Source organism: Papaver somniferum, chromosome 2 (genome assembly GCF_003573695.1).
Source record: "Papaver somniferum cultivar HN1 chromosome 2, ASM357369v1, whole genome shotgun sequence".
NCBI lineage: Eukaryota > Viridiplantae > Streptophyta > Magnoliopsida > Ranunculales > Papaveraceae > Papaver > Papaver somniferum.
In genome coordinates, this window is record NC_039359.1 from 95,508,391 (window position 1) to 95,523,682 (window position 15,292).

Below are 15,292 nucleotides of genomic sequence, written 5' to 3' on the forward strand. Positions count from 1 at the left end.
GACATGAAAGATTTGGGTGAAGCTAGTATAATCTTGGGAATCAAAATAACTAGAACTAGTAGTGGTATTTGTTTGGATCAATCTCACTACATTGAAAAAATTCTGAGAAAGTATGAATATTTTGATTGTAAGCCTGCTTGTACTCCGTTTGATCCTAATGTGAAATTGTTTAAGAACACTGGAGAAAGTGTTAGAAAATCTGAATATGCTAGTATAATTGGAAGTATGCGTTATGCAACTGATTGTACAAGACCAGACATTGCATATGCAGTGGGAGTTCTGTGCAGGTTTACCAGTAATCCTAGTTTGGAACACTGGGATGCTATTGAGAGGGTTATGCGGTATCTGAAAAGAACCACAAACCTAGGATTACACTATAAGAGGCATCCCGCAGTCCTTGAAGGATTTAGCGATGCTAATTGGAATACTCTTTCAGATGATTCCAAGGCCACCAGTGGATATGTTTTTACTATTGCTGGGGGCGCTGTATCTTGGAGATCAAAGAAACAGACAATTATAGCCCAATCTACGATGGAGGCTGAATTGATGGCACTAGCAGCAGCTAGTGAAGAAGCAGGATGGCTGAAGAGTCTGTTATCAGACATTCCAGTATGGGAAAAACCGATACCAGCCACTTTGATCCACTGCGATAGTACCGCGGCTATCGGAGTAGTAGAGAACTGTTATAATAACAGTAAGAATCGACAGATACGTCGAAAGCACGACACAGTTAGAGAATTTCTCATAACTGGTGTTGTTAGAGTAGATCATGTAAGGTCTGAAGGAAATATAGCTGATACTTTGACGAAAGGATTAGCAAGAGAAAAGGTATGGAATATCTCTAAAAGTATGGGACTTTTGCCCGTGAGAAGTTGAGTCATTTGTAATGGATACCCAACCTAGAAATAGGTTCAAAGGGACTAGACGAAGTTACAAATAATATGATAGAGTCATGCATTCCCATAGCATGATATCCTGAAGTGGGAAACAGGTTGAGTGTTTAAACTCTTAATGATGTCTATAGCTCTTAAGTTAAGAGTGGGATATACAGGAGTATCCTTGATAGACTCACCTATACGAATGTGAAGGTGTGGCCGCCTTCTATGAGAACTTGGGCATTTCTCTAGATCGTTCGTTAAGAAATGGATAAGCACATGGCCCTAATGTGCAAAATTAAGAACTTTACTCTAAGATATAGTTGTGTGTGTTGTATAATCTATTATTAGTTAGAGTTCAAGACGAGAGTCACTCTAGTTACCTGATACTTAGAAAGTTCAACACTATGTAGAGGTTCAAGTCGAAAGGCACCTTTGCTTATGCACAACTGTATAGCACTTGCTCAATGTTTTAAAATATAAGTGGGGGATTGTTGGGGTATATATTTAAAAAACATAGTTTTGTAATAATATGCCAAAGTTAGAGAGATAGTATGGTGGCATTGTTTTGAGCTCCCACACTATAGGCATGGGTTCAATTCCCACCCCACACAATTTCACTAGGGTATATACTATTTATACTATATATTATATTACATTAGTACGGGAGCGGGGCCTTGGGGCCTTTTGCCCGTGAGAAGTTGAGTCATTTGTAATGGATACCCAACCTAGAAATAGGTTCAAAGGGACTAGACGAAGTTACAAATAATATGATAGAGTCATGCATTCCCATAGCATGATATCCTGAAGTGGGAAACAGGTTGAGTGTTTAAACTCTTAATGATGTCTATAGCTCTTAAGTTAAGAGTGGGATATACAGGAGTATCCTTGATAGACTCACCTATACGAATGTGAAGGTGTGGCCGCCTTCTATGAGAACTTGGGCATTTCTCTAGATCGTTCGTTAAGAAAGGGATAAGCACATGGCCCTAATGTGCAAAATTAAGAACTTTACTCTAAGATATAGTTGTGTGTGTTGTATAATCTATTATTAGTTAGAGTTCAAGACGAGAGTCACTCTAGTTACCTGATACTTAGAAAGTTCAACACTATGTAGAGGTTCAAGTCGAAAGGCACATTTGCTTATGCACAACTATATAGCACTTGCTCAATGTTTTAAAATATAAGTGGGGGATTGTTGGGGTATATATTTAAAAACATAGTTTTGTAATAATATGCCAAAGTTAGAGAGATAGTATGGTGGCATTGTTTTGAGCTCCCACACTATAGGCATGGGTTCAATTCCCACCCCACACAATTTCACTAGGGTATATACTATTAATACTATATATTATATTATATTAGTCCGGGAGCGGGGCCTTGGGGGTCTTGGGAGGTCTGCTGATCCAGAAACAATTTTTTTGCTGTTTTTAACTTAAATTTTCAAAACGTATTAAGATAATTATATCATGATTAATTACAGTTAATGTTGAAATTTTAATACGGCCGTTTTTTTGCTGTTACAAAGAAATTTAATTGGCATTTAATCGAAAATTAATTTTCCATTAATTCCATTGATTCTTTTTGATTATAAAAAAAAAAACTGGTTTCTGGAAGAAAAGATATAGAACGTTATTTTTATTTCGTCAAGTTTTTCTGAGCAAGTGTTGTTGAAAGAGTTATTATTGATTCGATTTCTCAGTGCAGAGAAATCGAAAGAGATAAGCTGTTTTATCCCATAGGGTTTCGACAAAAAACTGACTGCTAGCACAATCAAGAGGCAGAGTCGCGAAACACCTTAAAGATAGCGACCTAGTACGCGACTCAGCGGTTTCTTTGTGTAATTTGATTATAGTGCTTTGTTTCCAACAACAGATCCGACATAATCACGAGAAGGAAGCCATACAAAAACTTACATAAATGTATCATCATAAGCAAAACATTGGGAGCGAGTTATGAACTAATTATGTACATATTTCCCTCCTTGTAATTGAGTTGAAAAATTAATTAAGAACCAACTTTGGTAGTGTGCACAAAATAAAATATTCTTATCGGCTAATCCTAATAAACAAATAACTATACTGCAAAACTTGTTTTTCTTATTTTTTGTTTCCATCGTAATCCCGAAAAAAGAAACAAATGTATAACTAATCTATCATAAAATCTAGTGTTTTAAATTAGAAATAGATATCTAGTTATTTTAATTTATTATTTTAGTGTGTTAAGTTAAATGTATATTTTCATCACAATATGTTTTTTTGTTCTCCAACCAAAAATACTTGGTCAAATATAAATATAAATAATAATTATTCTAAAAATTATTTTTTAATTGTTTAAAATTCCGTTCTTTATTTGAAAAAAACAAATTAAGATAATAATTGTTTCGATAATTAAACTAGGTATCACCCCGGCCTAACGGCCGGGGCTCAACCATTGTTGGATAAGTCGCATGTCTAAATTAAACTCTTCTACTTCACGGTTAGTTGTTTTATAATTCTGCCTTCTTTCTTAATATATATTCATTTTATCGAGCAAAAAAAAAAGATTAAGGTTAAGGTTAAGAAGCTTTTTACTTTTTTGCAAATATTAAATTTGTCATAGGATACTGCGAAAACTATATTTGGACTTTTCAGAGTGTTAATGGTAAACTGTCAACTTAACACATCTGTTTATGTTTCTGAAGCTCGGTTTGTCGCTACAATTACAGCTAGTTGCCGCAACTACTGTTTGGAAGTGATAGCCCATACCATTCTTAGATCTCAAACGTCTTTAGTTTTCAAACATTGTGAAACCTTCAATAAGAGAGAGGGTACAATCATAAAAATGTGGAAAAGATGGTGGTCCGTAAGATGAATGATTTAAATATCCTAATTAGTTACAGAATTATTACTCATTTCCAAAATATTATGTCCAGTCATGGACACTGGGTATACAACATGACCTGATTACAGTTGTAGATAGAAGAGACAGTACTTGCTCTTTTAAAAAGATCCCGGCGTTAAAATCTTTGCACCTATTTTTGCTGGTTAAGTGTTTTCATCAGAAGCAAAGAGTCTGCTGAGCAATTTCTTGATGTTCCTCAAAATCTTAGCGGACTGATGGATGTTACAACAAAGAAAATAGAAGAAACGACATTCAGTCACCAAGTGACCAAAACTGGTAATGGTGGGACATTTTGTTGTGCGCAGATAGGTATTTGTGCCTATCCAGCATCAAGAAGTAAATAGGGCACTTGGAGTGTTTCATTTTCAGACGAAATCCGGCTAAATAAAAATAATTTAATCAGACTGCATTCATTTTACCATGTAATTTATTGTCTATGAATAACTGTTTAGCTTCTAGACTTGGCTCCATAATTCTACTACAGATGTTCAAAAGCCTCGTGGTAATGGAAATGATGTATGTTATACTATAGTCGTAAGAGGCTCCTATCTTTGTTTTTGTTGTTGGAAACCATGTGCTCTGATCACTTAGTAACCAAGTAATAGGACCACAAATCTGTCCCATGTGTTCGATATAGATGGAAGTGTATAACTAGGAAGTGGATAAGATCTCCATCCTGGGCACCAAACACCTCGACCGGTTTCTTTTTGGAATCCCTGGTAAGATTGAACTTAAGGCATGGATCTCTTTCTCTCATCTTTTAATTTAGCAATGGAGTAAATTAATCTGTGAAATATTTGCAAAGAACCTTCATGATACCCCCATGTTCCTCAGTAATCATAAAGCAAACATTTTATCTTTTAATTATTCTCTATAAGGTTTTGAGCTGATAGATAGGGTTTAGTTTTTTTCTTATTTCCGTCGAGTAAGAAAGGGAGAACGAAAATTCCTCCCTTCAAAGTTTATGACCTGACTCCTTTATTGTGGTAAATTAGCATAGTTCTGTGCCTTGTAACGGAGGTGTCATCACCCCTCCATTAGCAATGGAATATATTCAGCTAATATCTTATTGATTCGATTCATATTTTCATAGTTAGATGACTATGATCGGGTTAAAAAATTAAAAATTCAATATATCTCGGTTTAAAAAACTACGTTAGATTAAGAGACCTAATTATATTAGGAAACACAGGTTATGATCGGATTAGGGTTGGGTTTGGTCATGCATAGATGTTCATGGACGTCCGGATTTGTCCCACATCTTTTTGGACGACCGATCTATCCCGATACATAGGCAACGTGTTCTTAATATAGATATTGACACCTATTCCTTATTTTGAAAGGCTATATTTTAGGCAATGCGTAGATACGACATATAAAATTTGAGTTATATTTTAGGCTTTCTTTACTTTTCTTTTTGTTTTTGTTGAGTTTGAGTTAAGTCTTTAGTGGATTTTTGTATTTTTTGGTAAACTTTTGGTTTATTTTTTTTATTTTTTCTTTTAAAAAAAAAGTAGATACGGTATATGTTTTTATTACCTTTTGAAAATAGTAATAAAATTGGATACAAGACCGTGGATTTCTTGAAGAGAGTGAAGAATTTTGTAAATAGTCATGATGTAAATACCAAAATTGGTGTTTTTCTTTTACATAGATTAGGAATTGTTATTCAAAGGGGTGTTGGTGTCCAGTTAGTTGCTAGGTTACCGACAAGTTATTTGTATTTTTGATATATTAAATTTGGAATTTAAAATTAAGTTAAAAAAGTGAAAAGAGTGATTTTTTTAACCTCTCCTTTAGGCTATATAAAGGGGAACAAGTGAAGAGAATTGGAGAAAAACATAAAAGAGTTGGAGCAAACCCATGAACGCCAGGATGAGAAGCAAGTGGAAAGAAGCAGTAGATCAAGAAAGCCCCTACCCTTCTGCAGTCGGCCAAAACGTTGGTGGGAAACCCACCTCCTCCTCATGTTGTTGCTTAAATTCCTGATTTGATTGCCTCCTCTAGTGAGGCAGTCATAGGGGCGATGATTTTATTGTTGTTGTTGCCGTCGTGGTAATTAATATAAGTGTGTGCGCAAGTGTGATTTTTAAAGACTTTAACAGATTTACAAAGTATTGTGTTATTGGTTGTGTACTTTTAAAATCTCTTTCAAAGTTTGTGTTATTGGTTGTACATTGTAAAAATGTCTTCTAAAGTTTATATTACTCGTTAAAAACTTGAAATTCAAATACTTTGTATACTTATCTATTTCCAAGACTTTGAGTGACTTTTGTGTATATATTTGCCTTGATTAAAGTCTTGCAAAATATGTAATATTTTGGAAGACTTCCAAAAAGTTTAAACAAAACTAGTCATAAAAACTCAAGGTGGCCAAACTTGTGGTACAAAACCTCCACTCAAATGTTGGGATTCATTAAAACTCCATCTTAAACTAAATTGATACAAAACCCCCAAATTAAAAAAATTTGATACAAAAACCCCAAATTTCAAAATTGGTTTCATCAAATTTTATGATGAAACCAAAAATTGGTTTCGTCAAATTCTCTAAGGTTTCATCAAAATTTTGTTTTTGGGGGTTTTTGTGTTACTTTTGTTTTGGAGGGTTTTTTTTGGATGCATAGTGACACCTTTGGGGTTATAACTCGCGGAGCGAAGTTTATAAACATTTTTTATCACTTTTATTTTATTCCATAAATATACAATGTGGAAATTTCTAAGAAGTCCAAGTTTGGATCCTCTCTCTTTCAAAAACCCGTCATTAAGATTGCATATATGTGTTGACCAATTGACAAGATCTACAGTTAAGATTAATAGTTTGGATTGAATTTAAATTTTTCATATTTTTGTGTATGACTGAATTAGCCTTTAGTTAGCTATGAATGGGTTAGAAATACTTTTCCCCCAATATACAATCTATAAAACTCATATGATAAATGTATATAAATTACTCCATGATATGATTAATAATAAAATATAGATATTTTTTTTACTAAACATCTCTTTCAAACATGTTTTTAATTTAATTATTATGTGCTAATCACTTATCTAGAATTGATGTTAATGCTAACAAATGTAACTACTTCTTTCATAGATTAGATATAGTTATACAAAAAGGGGTTGGTGCTCAGCTTTTCGCTAGGCTTCCAACTAGTTGTTAGAAGTTTAAAATGTAATGTAAAAGTTGGAAATATCTGTTAAATTTCGTCTATTAAAAACTCAAAAAAAAAGTCAAAATATATACTTTTAGTTTTAATATTTATTGTATTTTGTTAAACTAAAAAAGGATATTGTATATACAATAATTATTTTTATTTTATTTTATTTTATTTAGTTGAAGTTAATATAATAGATAAGCTATTATAAGTTACATTTGTTTATAAAATTTGTTTTTACATGCAGATAAATTATATGATATAAAAGGATAAGGTATGATAAATTATATGATAAAAAAGGATAAGCCATGATAAATTACATATTTGTATTTCTCATGCAGATTTCTATAACATTTGTTTTTACAACTCTTCAGGATTTTACAAATCTCTGTAAGACATTCGATAACTCTGCATAAATTCGCTAGGTTTTGTCAAATGTTGTAGAACTCTCAGAAAGTTATTAATTTTCATGACTCTAAATCTTTACAAATCTGTAAAGTATTTATTGAATAAACCCCTGTTAGTGTTTTTCTTTTTCCTTTTAATTTGTTGTATCATCTATTCCCTTTACATCTCATTATCTCTGTGTGTGTAATGAATATGTATCTTTCTGTGCGTAAGATTATGAATCTATTGTGTTGTTGTTATTTTCCGCAATTATCTATATCATGTTGTTGTTATGTTATTGTTCTTTCCCCCAATAATTGAGTCAATGTGAGAATCTAGCAGCTAACTCAACTTTCAGTTTACATTCTGGTTTACGTATGTCCTTTTGGCATGACAGATGACTTGATAATACTTTGTCATGTAAAGCTTCCCTTGGCTTCAAATTCACGAGTCTTGCTGATCATATCATGGAAGATAGAAAATGGAAATTTGAGTTCAGAAGGTCTTTGTCTTATGTAGAGTCAGATAAATTTGTTGCTCTCCTTCTTCTTATCAGTTCTGCTCCTCCTCTTTTAGATAATTTACTTAGCTTCCAACAAACAGTTAGAACAGTTAATCCTAACAAACAGCTAGTTAGCTTCTAACTTACTACAGATGTTTAAAAGCCTTGTGGTAATAGAAATGATGTATGTTAAATGATGTATGTTATACTATGACAACCCTCTTACTACAATGTTGTATTCAAGAATATATTTAATATTAAAATTGATCTCTGAATGAACGAATGAAGTCACCAAAATACTGAATTAGAGTTATTTCTGGAGGGGCGTCACACCTAAGACCTAACTGAAGTGAGATATACTCATAATTCCACCTTCCCGACTGATCACTACATGCCAAGTCCGGATCTTGACTTGATCCACTTCTTCTGTCAACCAATTATAGTCGTAAGAGGCTCCTATCATTGTTTTTGTTGTTGGAAACCATGTGCTCCGATCACTTAGTAACCAAGTAATAGGACCACAAATCTGTCCCGTGTGTTTGATATATATGGAAGTGTATAACTGAGGAAGTGGATAAGATCTCCATCCTGGGCACCAAACACATCGACCGGTTTCCTTTTGGGATCCCTAGTAAGATTGAACTTAAGGCATGGGTATATCTTTCTCTCATCTTTAATTTATCAATGGAGTAAATTAATCTATGAAATATTTGCAAAGAACCTTCATGATACGCCCCATGTTCCTCAATAATCATAAAGCATACATTTTATCTTTTAATTATTCTCTATAATGTTTTGAGCTGATAGATAGGGTTTAGTTTTTTCTTATTTCCATCGAGTAAGAAAGCGAGAACGAAAATTCCTCCCTTAAAAGTTTATGACCTGACTCCTTTATTGTGGTAAATTAGCATATTTTTGTGCCTTGTAATGGAGGTGTCATCACCCCTACATTAGCAATGGAATACATTGAACTAATATCTTATTGATTTAAGTCATATTTTCGGAGTCAGATAACTATGATCGGGTTAAAAAAATAAAAATTCAATATAGCTCGGTTTAAAAAACTACGTTAGATTAAGAGACCTAATTATATTAGGAAACGTAGGTTATGACCAGATTAGGGTTGGGTTTGATCATGCATAGATGTTAATGGACGTCCGGATTTGTCCCACATCTTTTTGGACGACCGATCTATCTCGATACATAGACAACGTGTTCTTAATATATATATAGATACCTATTCCTTATTTTGAAAGGCTATATTTTAGGCAATGCGTAGATACGGCATATAAAATTTGAGTTATATTTTAGGATTTCTTTACTTTTCTTTTTGTTTTTGTTGAGTTTGAGTTAAGTCTTTAGTGGCTTTTTGTATTATTTGGTAAACTTTTGGTTATTCTTTTTAATTTTTTTTTTAAAAAAAAAAGTAGATACGGTATATGTTTTTATTACCTTTTGAAAATAGTATAAAATTGGAGACGAGACCGTGGATTTCTTGAAGAGAGTGAAGAATTTTGTGAATACTCATGATGTAAATACTAAAATTGGTGTTTTTCTTTTATATAGATTAGGAATTGTTACTCAAAGGGGTGTTGGTGCCCAGTTAGTTACTAGGTTACCGACAAGTTATTTGTATTTTTGATATATTAAATTTTGAAATTTAAAATTAAGTTAAAAAAGTGAAATGAGTGATTTTTTTAACCTCTCCTTTAGGCTATATAAATGGGAACAAGTGAAGAGAATGGAGCAAAACAGAAAAGAGTTGTAGGATGAACGCCATAAACGCCAGGATGAGAAGCAAGTGGAAAGAAGCAGGAGATCAAGAAAGCCCCTACCCTCCACCAGTCGGCCAAAACGTTGGTGGGAAACCCACCTCCTCCTCCTGATGTTGCTTAAATTCCTGATTTGATTGTCTCCTCTAGTGAGGCAATCATAGGGGTGATGATTTCATTGTTGTTGTTACCATCGTGGTAATTAATATAAGTGTGTGCGCAAGTGCGATTTTTAAAGACTTTAACACGCAAATATCACAAGATACTCCCCTCCCTGCATTGTCGAGATAAGCAAGGAAATATTTTTTTTCTTCGATTGCACGACAAATACCTTGCCTGTTTTATCATCATAACTCCATGTCAATCCATATTCACGTAAAAACCTTTCGTAACTTCTTTTCATAAAACTCGGAAGTCTCGGGTTAAACTCCTTCACCTGTTTCGCTTCAAACGGCTTATGTAGCCCAACTGGATCCAATCCAGCAACTATATCTTCCTTGGTCTTGTTAACAAGCCCATCCGAGTTAAACCAACGATTGAATCTCCTTGAATCCTTTTCAAATGGGAAAATTAGGCTAAGGCCCAAAAAAAAAAAAATTTTTATTGTCAGGCTCAAGATTAATTTTAGTTTATATGATACCCATAATTATATGAAATTTTGATAAATGTCTGCATAACGGGTTATGCGTCCTTATTTTTATGGGTATAATTGTCAATGCAACTTGGATATAACATATCTAAAAAACCGCACCTTGGAATTTTACAAATTTTATATCGTTGGAAATATTTTAAAGAGAGCTACACAACGAGTACAAACAACAATATCAAGTTTTTGTTTTTCACGAAAATATCGGAGGTGATCTTCATTTAGGCAAAATTTTCAAAAACTTGATACATAACCATTATGCATCCACCAAAAACGATGCATAACACATTATGCAGACGCAATAAAAGATGCATAAAACATTATGCAACCATATTTTAGTTCATGCATTTAGTAATTTAGTTATGCAACCACTAAAACGATATATACGCCTAAAAAAATAATATCACAAAAAACAAAATACCCATAACGAATTATACAATAATTTTCTCTACTACATAACAAGTTATGCATCCATTGTTTTGGTTAATTTCAGTGCTTACAAAAAAATTTGATGCATAATGCGTTATGCAGCCGTATTTTTGGATGCATATCAAGTTATGCATCAATTTTTTTTATTTCGGTGCTTACAAAAAAAATGGTTGCATAATGCTTTATGCATCCATTTTCACGATTGAATAACATGTTATGCATATATTATTGCAGGTGCATGACAAGTTATGCAGTCTTTGTTTTTGTTGGTTTCAATAGTAACAAAAAAGTTGTTGCATAGCGTGTTATGCAATCATTTTCTTGTTATGCAACAACTTTTGTAGATGCATAACATGTTATGCAGATATCATTGTAGGTGCATGACAAGTTATGCAGTTTTTTTTTTTTTTTTGGTTTCAATGCTAACAAAAAAGTTGCTGCATAACGTGTTATGCAACCATTTTCTGGACTGCATAACAAGTTATATAACAAATTTTGTAGATGCATAATAGGTTATGCATCCACTTACGGTGGATCCACCATTACTGAGTACAATTATCATTCAGATTTCCTTAAAGCCGGGGTATTATTGGAAAGGCAATTGTAGCATTTGGTTTGTTGTTTCATGTGGGAGATTCTAGATGAACAATATGTTGTTTGGAGCTGCATTAGAATCTTGCTCGCCAGATTTTCCTAGGCGGAAAGGATAGAACTAGCACTTGCTTAGTAGTTTTCCAATACGTGAGCACAAACGTTGCTTCCTCCATACATGAGAATAACGATTTTCAACTTCCAAAGTACGAATAATGAAAGAAAAAAAAACACACTATCTACTGACTAGTAAACCACCTTAACCGGGAGCAAAGAGTAAAGAGCATCTCAGGATGGCTAAGAGGAGAAATCTAGGCAGGACATTACTTTCTCTCCTATTAAAGCCTCCAGAAAAGTCGTTATGCCATTTCCACCATTAGCTAGAACTCATAAAATTTCTGACTTTTGCAAAACCAAAGAAGAGATAACCTAATTACTAAAGAAGAGAATAAGCTAATTACTTGACTGTTTGGAGCTTCTACCTACTTTGCTTAATTATTTTTACATCAATTGCTTCAATGTGGCCCATAATCCAATCTATTTCTCCATATTGATTTTGGCTTCTATCTACTTTGCTTAATTATTTTTACATCAGTTGCTTCAATGTGGCCCATAATTCTATCTATTTCTCCATATTGAATTTGAAATTGCAGCTAATCAACTGAGATGATTATCCAGGAACCCAAAACCACGACCTCAGCACCATATTCTTCCCTGCCATAATTCCCAATCTTCATCGTCTCATTCGACATTCCCGATCACCATCATCAAAATTTAAACCAAACCACATTTGATTCATTCATACAATCTACAGACTCTCAATTTCTTATTTGAATTCAACAACAACCATCTTCCCCCTGTTTAATTTCAATTCAAATCGATTACTAAACACAGATCCTGCAACCCATCTGTTAACCAACCAGCAGTAAACCCTTATTGCTTAATTAACTATGAAAACAAAAAACCGAAACATAAATGATTACAAATTGAAACCTAAAATCGATTTTGATCTGATTATTTTGCCTAAAATCGACCAAGACGTTCCAGATGTGGAAGAATATGAATCGATGCTTTGATTATTTACCTTGAAACATACAATTCTTTCGAGATCTGAAATAATATGAATTAATTTCGATGGTAACCTTTTCTTTAGCTCTTTCAGCTGCTCCAAAACTAAAAAGAAAAAACAGATTAGCCTTGAAGAAAAACGAAAATATATTTTCGGAAACTATGGGTGTCTGCGGAATTTTTAACGAGATAATGGGTGCAAGAGTGAAGTTTCCGGGCGGTGGGTTTGACAGTGGAAAAAAATATTAAAAATGGGTTTGACTATAGTTTTCACTTTCCAAATTCCGAACCCTAATTGGAACTGTGCTGCAACAATTTCCCACCTTTTTTCTGAATTTGAATTTGGGAAGATGAACTCCCCCTATCCATTCCTAAAGTCCCTTTAGCACATTCTCCTGGGGTGCAAATAGTAACTTATGGGGCATAAATAGTAATTTTTTTGAAGTGCCTTTAGCACATTTCTGGAATGTCTTTAGTAGTTCCTCCTGGGGGTGCAAATACCACATTTCTTAGCCAATTTCTCCGCACAAGTGTATTTCTCCAAAAACACCTACAAAAACATAAAATACCAAAATAAGTACAAAAATGGGTACTAACAATATAGAAAATCGAGATAAAAATAGACATATAAATGCATCTATCAAATACCCCCAAACTTATTATTTACTAGTCCCGAGCAAATCAAATTTACAAAATAAAATCCTAACTCACTTTCGTATGCATCGCGATTGCACTTAGCATGTGCAACAAGCCTTTAAACCCCTAGGTGGCCCTAGTGGCCGAGTCATAGTCTCGGGAGGGTTTATCAGAGATATACCCACAAAACCTTTACTCCAAACCCTAGCTATCTACGCAGAACCTTGGAATAGCACTAAAGCACCTCATTGGTTGGCATACTCTCATTGATTACAGGAGGAAGTACCCTGATGCAAAATTCCAATTGTTGTACACGAGTTTGCACTCGCATACTAAAATTCATATATAAGTGACAGAGCACTACTCGGATAGTCGCACTATGGACATCAATATCCGGAATCAAACATATCACATGAATTGATTAAGAAGATGGAAATAGAAATAGATGGTTGCGAATGGACGTCAATGCCAAGATGAATCCTATGACCTAATGGATTGAGATATTGGTCTGGACTAATATCAACACATCTTGCATATACAAGGGAACCAGCGGTCGATAATCCTATTTCTGGATCAATTCAGCTGGCATATACAAAGGAACCAGTGGTCGATTTTATTGAATTTATTCCGGTTGGTCTGATGATCCGGTCTCAATTTTCTTTTTTTTTTTCTTTTTTTTCAACCTTTTCTTTTTATTTTTTTTTAATTAATAACTCAATCACCCTATTTCAACCCAGTATAACATAAAAATTATGCAAAAAATAAAAACAGAATTAATAAGATGACTCCGAGATACGGTGAAACTATCATGTTATTTCTAACACCTGAGCTCTGTGCTTTTATGAATAAACTCTATTTAGATGTTTCCATCCACTCAGATTGGTTCCTCGACTCCTACAACCAAGATGCTTCCATCCACTTAGATTGGTTAGTGTTATCCTTAATAAGCATAAATTTTTAGGCTCTGGAGTTTATTTATTGCAACTAAAAGGTTTCTCCCATACCCCCAAACTTAAATCTAACATTGTTCTCGATGTTCTAAAGATAAAATGAAAAGCATGACAAGGAGAAACTGTTACCATTTGAAGTAAAAGAGTTAAAGGAAAGATACTACCGTGTTGGATGAGCATGGGTTACCTCCAAAGTAGTGCTAAATTTAAAGTCTTCATCCAGACGTCAAATACCACAAAATGGCTCATTAACTTTCAAATCATATATCAATATTCGAAACAACTGTGGATCAAGAATACTAAATAAAACTACCACAATTATGAGATAACTGCACCGGATTAGATAAATAAACAAATATAGCAAAACCTAATCCAACACTTTTTGCAAGACAGATAGGTTTATTTGTGGCGCCCACTTAGGCTTCATATGAGTGTCTTGACAAATAGACTCATTCGAACAACAGGTCTCCAATAGATGGACAATATCATGAGGATCAGGTTGTGGAGTCGGAAGAGACTCAAGTAATACCTCAGGCACACTAGGCTCGATTCCCAAGTTAAGGACTTTTAATGGGGGCACTTGACCATCACCACCCCCAAACTTTGGGTAATCAGTATTCTCGGACAAACCTCTAACTATTAATTGCTTGAATTTTTGGATCCTCAGAGTCTTTAAAATACTCAAGAGCTTCTTCTATTTCAAGATTTTGGTCACTTAACTAACTATTTGAGAGTGAAAACGATTTATGCTGATTTTGGTAATTTCGGGTGTGTGGGTGATAATTGAGTTTAAACCCTAAACAATGTACTGCAAGGGGGTACTTTAGATTCGAGAGATCAATCTGTACAAATCCGGCCTAAACCAAGAAATGGTCGTTCCAGACTTGCTTCGGTCACAAAGTGAAGGAGAAGGGTTGGTTTTGGGGAGGGAAGCGAAGAGAGTGTTGAGACCAAAATAGTTGATTATGAAAGAGTAGTTGTTTCACGACTTGTATCGGAAAGTGGGAAGCTAACAGATGGAAATCTAGCAAATATTTTCTGAGTGTTGTATCCTCCCGACCTGAACTCATTGTTCGGTGGAAATAGGTAAGACCTATTTATACAATCGAAGTGAAACGCACTCTGGTCTCGTAAAAAATGGAAAACGGATGAGTAAATGGGAGGAGGTGGTAACCGGTAACGCCTAGAATTGATGTTCCATGAAAGAAAGCGTTTCACCATTACTTCCTGTATTTACTAACCGCCTCATCCTTATGACACTGTCTTATAATTGTAAACCGCCAAACTGATACCCAATGAGCATCCCCCGGTTTGTGACATGTGTTGATGTCTCGAGTGTTTTCTTGGAAAACATGTAGCATGTTGTTGTTCATCAAGTTGAGCTTGGGAGACTTGCCG